This window comes from Uranotaenia lowii, chromosome 3 (assembly GCF_029784155.1).
Source record: "Uranotaenia lowii strain MFRU-FL chromosome 3, ASM2978415v1, whole genome shotgun sequence".
Classification (NCBI taxonomy): Eukaryota; Metazoa; Arthropoda; class Insecta; order Diptera; family Culicidae; genus Uranotaenia; species Uranotaenia lowii.
In genome coordinates, this window is record NC_073693.1 from 290,898,356 (window position 1) to 290,906,734 (window position 8,379).

Genomic DNA, 8,379 nt, shown 5'->3' on the forward strand with positions numbered 1-8,379 from the left:
CAGTGTACAACTTTTTTACTGGCTGGTTTAATATTACAGAACTGTAAAATTTTTGTTCATTGAATTGCGTAGATTCCACTCGTTGATTTTTTTTAAATAATTAAAATAATTTTTCGGAGAACATTAAGGTAACAAAAATATGCTCGAACAATTTTATTTAACAGAAAAACATTACATTTTAATGTTGTTACAATATTTCACAATCAAGACATGCATTTTGGTTAATGTACAATAAAGAAAAAATTTTCAAATCAATTGCAATTTTTCAGATGCATATAGAAATAAAAATAATTTGAACAATTGCTTCTGCACTACACGGATGAAAGTCATGGGTTGGCTTTTTGAATCTACTAAATGATGCTTACAAAATCCTTGGAAGATGTTTCCAGTGTCCTAAGTATAAGGAGAAAGGGAAAAGAGTCAAAATAACACTCATGAAAAGTAATTTTAACTGCTTTTCTAATTATACCTTGTCAACTGTACTATGGCTATTATCTGGTGTTGTCCCCCTGAGTCAAGGAATGAGTGGCGTTCCATAACCGTCCGAGTTCTTCAAGGAGAAAATAAAACATTTTGAAGACTCAGAAGTCTCGAAATATCCAGTAGTTGTCCGGCGCTGGAAACAGGGAGTCAGCTCGTGAAGCTAAAATAGATTTTAAAAAAAAATTAAAATTTGTAACTAACGTTTTACTAACTTGTAATTTTGAACGAAACCTATTAGTTACAAAAACAAACTTATGTTTTTAATCTTTGAACATAAGGCCGGAAAAAATATTAATTTATTCTTTCGTCACTTTAAGTAAAATAACTTACCAATCCCCGCATTCAGTTTGGATATGGTATGTTGCTTCTTTCGTTTGACAACCGTCAGGGCTAGTACAGGAACCTGATCAGCAGGAAGAACGCATCTATGCGCTTGGTGATCTCCACCGGTTCAAAAAACTGGAACGAGAAAGCAATTTAGCAGTTTCGTTATCAGTTTTGTTTTGCCGATCGCATACATTTTTCACTACCGGCACCGATGTCCTGCTAAGGTACCGGGTAAATATTAGCTAAACTTGTCGGAACTTACCGTCAATAATTTCCTCCACATCGTCCCCGTTGCAAATCACGAATGCTTGCATGATGCAAATTTTGATACGCAGCGCACCGTTTTGCCGCTGCTGCTGGGTCACGGAAGTATCAACATTGTTGTTCTCCGAATCCGCACTTAGGTACTTGAGACGTCGATTGTCGGAATTTCCTTCCAACGAGCACCAGCCGTAGTGCTTCGGTGAAAAAACAAAGAACCGAAACAAAACAAAACCCGTCCGCGCGCACCTTTTGACATTTCTCTTTGGGCCGAACTGGGATGCCAGGTGCACTTGAAAATTCAAATTCCTGAAAATTGTTTGACGACCTGTAATTTGACGACACATAATTTTTTTTCAACCTGTAAAATTACGGCAAATGTCATGCTCCTTTTTGTTACAGGACATTTGCTGTAATAATAAATGAATCATCGTTTTTTTAAAGGAAATCAATTTAAAATTACAGGTTTTGTTAATTACAGGTTAATTTATTATAAAGGTTGCAGTTTTCAATGACACGTAATAGTCAAAAATTTTTTCTGTGTAACTCTTCATTACACTTTTTCCCGCGCATACATGGAACAATTACACATTTAAAACATGAAACTGGCAACATTCAGCTAATGACTTAAACATAACTCCTTATATTCCTAAACTTTGGCGGCAGATAGCCGTGAAATTCATCCCTAAAGGGGGACGATCATCATACGACGAAGCCAAAAGCTTTCGTCCTATTAGTCTAAGTTCATTTCTATTAAAAGCACTTGAACGTTTAATTGATCATCATATCAGGCAAGAATGCCTTGTCCAACATCCGCTTAATTCGACACAACATGCATACCAAACAGGAAAATCAACATTAACTCTTCTGCACAACGTAGTACATAATATTGAAAATAGTTTTTCACAGAAAGAATCATGTCTAGGAGCATTTCTAGACATAGAAGGAGCATTTGATAATGTCTCGTTTACATCAATAATGGATGCGGCACTACTTCATGGAGTGCCTAGTGTTATAACTAACTGGATAAGCGCAATGCTAAGTAACAGGAATCTTCATTCGTCTTTAAGACAGGCTTCAACTACAAAAGTTAGCACACGTGGTTGCCCACAGGGAGGTGTACTATCACCTCTTTTGTGGAACCTAGTTGCAGACGGCTTGTTGAGAAAACTCAATGACCGTGGAATACCAACCTATGGATTCGCAGATGATTATCTTCTGCTGGTAAGAGGTTTGTGCATAAGCACATTATTTGATATAATGCAACAAGCTCTGCGCTCTGTTGAACGATGGTGTTCTCATGTAGAACTTTCAGTTAATCCTCTAAAAACTAATATTGTTTTATTTACTAAAAAACGTAACACCCGCGGGGTGCGCCCTCTGCTGTTTTATGGTTCCGAAATCACCGTGTCTAATCAAGTTAAATATTTGGGTGTCATTCTTGACTCCAAATTAAACTGGTCTGATCACATCGAATTCAGAATCAAAAAAGCATGCATGGCCTTCGGACAATGCCGACGTGCAATCGGAAAAAAACTGGGGACTCAAACCCAAACATATTCACTGGATTTACTCCACAATAGTTAGACCAATTCTGGCCTATGGGTGTCTAGTGTGGTGGCAGAAAGGAGAAGTTGCAACAGTTCGGACTAAACTAAATCACCTTCAAAGAATGTGTCTTTTGGGGATGTCCGGATCGTTCACAACAACTCCTACTGCAGCACTAGAGGCTCTGTTTTCTATCAAACCTCTACACTTGTTCCTAAAACAGGAAGCCTTCTCATGTGCTTTTCGTCTACAGGCAGTTGGTCTCTGGCTGTCAGGAAATATCGAAAGATCATCGAGTCATACAAATGTGTGGCCTGAATTAGTTAGATTAAACAAGTTTAATCTAGCGCCAAACGATTTAACATTCTCGAGTAGTTTTCCCTACATGGGGTTTAAAGTCAAATTTCCTTCTCCTCAAGAATGGTTATCAGGTTTCGTAGAAGACCAAATGTCCTCTCATATTGTATTCTATACTGACGGTTCATTATCAAACGGCCGTGCAGGTGCAGGAATTTACTGTCACGAGTTGAACATAGAATATGCTCAACCTCTAGGAAAATATTGTACAGTCTTTCAGGCTGAGCTATATGCTATTATGTATGGAGTGCAAATTGCGCTCCAAAAGAGGATTATGTTCAGAACAATTTACTTCTGTTCAGATAGCCAAGCAGCTATCAAATCACTCAGTGCTTCCAGTTCTAGATCAAAACTGGTAGTCGCATGCCGGAAAGCAATCGAAGAACTTGCTGAAGGCAATGGATTAAACCTTCTATGGGTACCCGGACATAAGGGAATTTTTGGAAACGAATGCGCCGACGAACTCGCTAGAGCTGGGTCGGAAAAGGAATTTTACGGACCAGAGCCGGCTGTCCCAATATCACCATGTTGGTTCAGAAACCAAATTCAAACTTGGTCCTCTGACCAGCATGAACGATACTGGGAAGAGTTGGACACTTGTCGTCAAACTAAATTATTTTTAGAAAAACCATCTCCAATCATATCGAGTTACTTATTAACTTTAAATAAATCTCATTGCAGCATCTTGATCAGAGCACTCTCCGGTCATTGTAAACTCAACTATCACATGCACAACATTCAGCGTGCTGAATCTCCAGTATGTGGTAGTTGTGAATCAGATGTGGAAGATCCCTTCCATCTTATATGTAACTGTCCCTCATTTGCCAGACTACGTTTTCGTACTCTGGGATCTTACGCTTTAAGCGAATCTGAGTTTAAGAAATTAAACTTAAAAAACATTCTATCATTCCTTACCGAATGTAGAAAAGAGCTTTAATGCTAATAATCCCTAGTGGAAAGGCTTTATGCCATCTTAAATAGATTGAATTTATTTCTTCCTTTTATAGGTTTTTCAGGTTTCTCAGGTAAATGATGAAATCTTGGATAAAAAAAAAAGGCTAGGCACAATTTTCCCGTATGTTTGGATAACGTGCCGCTATTAAGCCTACCCCCATTCTGATACCTGATACCTGAGATAGAGAGAAATTTTTTTTGCTCATTTTGCGATTTTTTGGAAGCTGAATTAAGAGGCCGCTGGAAGCTGAATAGCTGAAAAGACCGTTTATTGTAATATAACTCTTCATTACACTTTTTCCCGCGCATACATGGAACAATTACACATTTAAAACATGAAACTGGCAACATTCAGCTAATGACTTAAACATAACTCCTTCGCAAGCTTGGATACAATATTGTTTTACATTAGCTTCTAGGGTGACCAATATTGTTGAGATTCAACAGTTCATTAAGGTTTTTTTGGAACTTGAAAGTATCAATAAGAATTTAAATTTTGAGCTGCATAGAACGTACTTCATATCAATAATGGGGCTGAGTAAGCGTTTTTGTACCTGTTTTATGGGACTTTTGGTTGCTTGGGGAGGCTTTGCATGTGTGGCAATATTTTGTACCCGGGCATTCGCTGCTGTAATGGTGGGAGCTGCTACAAATCCGGCATCTTCGTTCGTTTGGGCAACGTTTTTTCGGATGTCCATAAGTGAAACACAGGCGACATAATAAGGGCTCAGGAATATAGACTCGTGTGCGGACTCGCAAGAGTCCAAAGTTAACGTGCTCTGGGATAACGGTACTATTTATTGTTAGGATCAACGTTGGTGTGCCGCTGAAGCCTGTTGCTGTTTTTTTGTTATCCGTCGTACCTCTGTGATTTTTTGCGTGGCTAGTTCGGTGAGCAATTCGTCTTCGATCATGTCGATTGCTTCGGGACATCTTACCACAAATTTGCGTTGATTCAAATTTGGGTGTCTCCCAATTTCTATGGGGGTTCCGTCCAGTAGTTGCTTCAGTTGTGCCAAATGTCTTGCTTAGTCTTTGTTGCGTAATTTGATAACGTATCATTTCCGTACACGATCAAAAAACGCGCCTTCAATTTTTCCTGACTGCTTCTCGATCGATTTACCAACTATAAACGGGTTCGGCAATTTGTGTCCTTGCGTAGCTGATAGAAAAAGGTAATACAGGCGTCCATGCAGGTTCTGCGGGTCGAGCCATTCCGGTATTGTCCGGTCCGGGTGGTCTCCGGGAGACGGACTCATAATAAATAATTACTTATTTTGCACACATCCAAAAGAGGGATCATTAGCCTTTAAGAAGAAAATCGAAGCGAAAAAACGCGACCGATCTTGCCAAAGGCTGAGGTGGAACTTATTGTGGATGTTTCATAAAATTTTCAGTTATTTACAGATTCGAAAATAAAAGCGAAAGCCGCCATCTTGGATAAATGATGGCATTAAGCAACTCATTTTTTCCTATTAGTTGGTCCGTTTCACTCAATATGGTAGAGATATTTTTACGACCTGCGGTGATTCGAAGTTTTTAAAAGATTTTTTTTTATTTTTTTAAATTTTAACTCAAAACAAACACACAGAACTTATCAAAAATGTATAAAAATGGGAATTACAATTCAAATATGTGCAATCTAACATGAGCGTGTTCTGTTTTGATATCTTGATTGAGAACTGTCACTTAGTTTTATGGCGATTTAATAATCAAGCACTGAGTGCTATTATATAACAGACAATAGAAAGCTTGGAAAAAATAGTTGTAGTTGTAGTTTTAACAGAGCATTCATAATTATCTCAAAACCAACTAAGAAAACAGTATGTTTAGTAAAAGCTTGATAAACGTTTTCAAAACTATCTGAAAACAAATGGTCGAAACAATATTTTTAGCATTTTTCATGACTATAATAAAACCGTCATAAAACGAGCTGCACAAAAAATACATCCTTATGCTAGTTAGCGTAATCTGTATTACTTGGGTTTTATGTTCAAAATATTATTTGTTCCCAGGAAAAGAATATGATTCAAATTGATTAAAGGGGCCTCCGTGAAAAATTGCCCGAGCTCCCCGATGGCTTAATCCGGCACTGTTCCTTATCCATTTTCGAATCCTAGTTCTGAGTCTGTATTAAATGAACATTATCAATTACTGATAACCAAAGTTATAATCTTTGAGTGCAATGGACATCGAATCTGTTATTTCTTAACTGTGTATTTCTGTATATTTTTAATAGATGTTCTTCTGGACCCCAACGTTTTTATTTAACTTAAAAAAAAATTTATGAAATTTTTGTGGCTGTTTGAAGTAAAACCTACGATTTTTCACGAAAAAATCCGCCATTTTCCACCTGTAAAATCTCCCCAAAGTAAAAAAAAACAAAAAATAAAAACGTTGGGGCTGGTATTTTATATGTAGAAAATATGTTCCAAATTTGAAAAGAATCGGATAAGTAGTTTTCAAATGACGATGTCCACGGACTTTAAAAATGTGCTTTCGAGAAAAACGCGTTTGAAGTTTCTGCTCTTGCTTTCTTGCAGTATTAGATAGGAGGAGATAAAGGCCTATAATTTCTACGGTTTTGCTTCAATTGACTTGAAAATTTGACACAACATTCTTGATATGCCGAAAAATAAATTTACAAAATTAATTAACGGTGGTTAACTTATCTTAAAAATCATAATAATAGGCTTTAAAAATCAAATCAAATCAATGGTTCAAAATAATTCGGGCTTAGCCAAATTGGACCGTTGACCCTAATGATTAGCACTCATACAGTGCATTTATGCCGTGATAACGAAATATCAACACGGCTAGCGCATCGATAGAACCATTGCGCGCAATAGGGAAGCTTTCTGGAGCTTAACGTACGCCATATTTTGCCCGTCCGGAGTATACGTGTTCACCAACCAGATTTCATTGTATAGGTTAAGGTAGTGCCACCTCTATCCCGGTACTACTTCTCCTAAATAATGAAATGTTGCAGGGTAAAGTATGGTGTACGTTAATAAGTTTCCTCGCAAAAATGCTCTTTCGCTCTTTTCAACATCTGTAAATTTTCTTCTCACTTCTCTATCCATCTTTATCAATTTCATAACTACTTTTCACCGATATGCCGAAAAATAAATTTACAACATTCTTGAAATGTTTTACAATAAGAAAATAATAAAATAAAAAATCGATTTTTTGAAAGTGTTAGACCCTACCCCCCCCCCCCCCTTTAAGTTCAAAGCTGATTTCGGGATGGAAAATGTCAAAAACTTTTCATTTGACTTTTGAGAAACTATTTTTTTTCTCGATCATCAATTAACAAATTTACGCCGTTTTTAACATCATTTTTTAAAGATTTTTTTTTCTCTTTTTTTCAGGTAAAAAATCAAATTTTGATCATCAAATTTGGTTCGCAGCCCCGGTATGTATGCAATTCGGAACAAAAAAATGATTTTATTTTTAGGATTCGTTCCTGATTCTGCTATAAGGTGAATTTTTATGAATCATTTGCTATATTTGAATAAATATGCCCAAAATAAATCACTTTGCGTTGCCCCAGAAAAATGAACAACATCCATGCAGAAATATAAAAAAAGCCTTCAAAACAAAAACTTCCGTTGAGAAAATAAACATAAGTTCTAAAGTTGACCCACCATCTGCTACATAGGAAAACGTCAAACAACAAATAGCAAATATCCCAAGAATCGAAAGCCATCCGAATATAAACTGTTGCGAAAAACTTTCCGAGTTCATTTTAAGCTCTCAAATCATAACGACAAAACACAAAAACTGTTTGCATTTATAGCCGCCACAAAAAGTGGAATCCACAAATTCAATACCACGCAAATATGTATGTAGCAGCAAGTAGCAGTTGGTACTCACAATGTGTTTGGGGCTGCAAAACAGAAACACCCGGAATATACATCGATTTGGAATGTTTCAAACCCTACACAAAAAGCGATGGTTGTCAAATAGAGAGGAATTTTCCCATCCACACATTTCCCCTTCGGGCGGAACGACATTTGCAAATTTTCCCATCTGAATGGCATTTCCGGCTGGCTGGCTGGCTGGCAGAAGCCAGATGTGTGAATGGGCGTCATGCTATTAGCATATTGTTGAAAGTGTAATATTGTACAAGAAGTTTTTGCTTAGCAAGTACATGAAAGTTGAGGAAATGGGATTTTCCATCTAAATTTGGATATCTAAGTGTCTTTTTACTTAGCTATGGTTATGAATAATTTAAGAACTTTTAAGTTTCGAATTTCAGTTTTTCAATTAACAAAAACAGAAACGTTCTTTTGAACAGATTATTTTACACCCGAAACATTTATGAAAACCTTATGTAAAGAATAGTCCAATAAACTAATGAAATTACAAACGAATCCCTGCTTAAAACAGTTTTTCACCAAAAACAAACGAAGGAAACTGGACTCAACACATAACACTTAAGTCGGT

General features: G+C 36.9%; 1 long non-coding RNA gene across 1 annotated transcript; it reads right to left on the reverse strand.

The window, feature by feature from the left end:
• Nucleotides 1-271: 271 nt before the first annotated feature.
• Nucleotides 272-1,391, reverse strand: LOC129751164 (uncharacterized). The gene is made up of 4 exons (XR_008738628.1): nucleotides 1,073-1,391; nucleotides 814-942; nucleotides 470-643; nucleotides 272-393 (listed from the first exon to the last, which is right to left on the reverse strand). It is a non-coding gene; the product is annotated as an uncharacterized LOC129751164 (long non-coding RNA).
• Nucleotides 1,392-8,379: the final 6,988 nt, after the last annotated feature.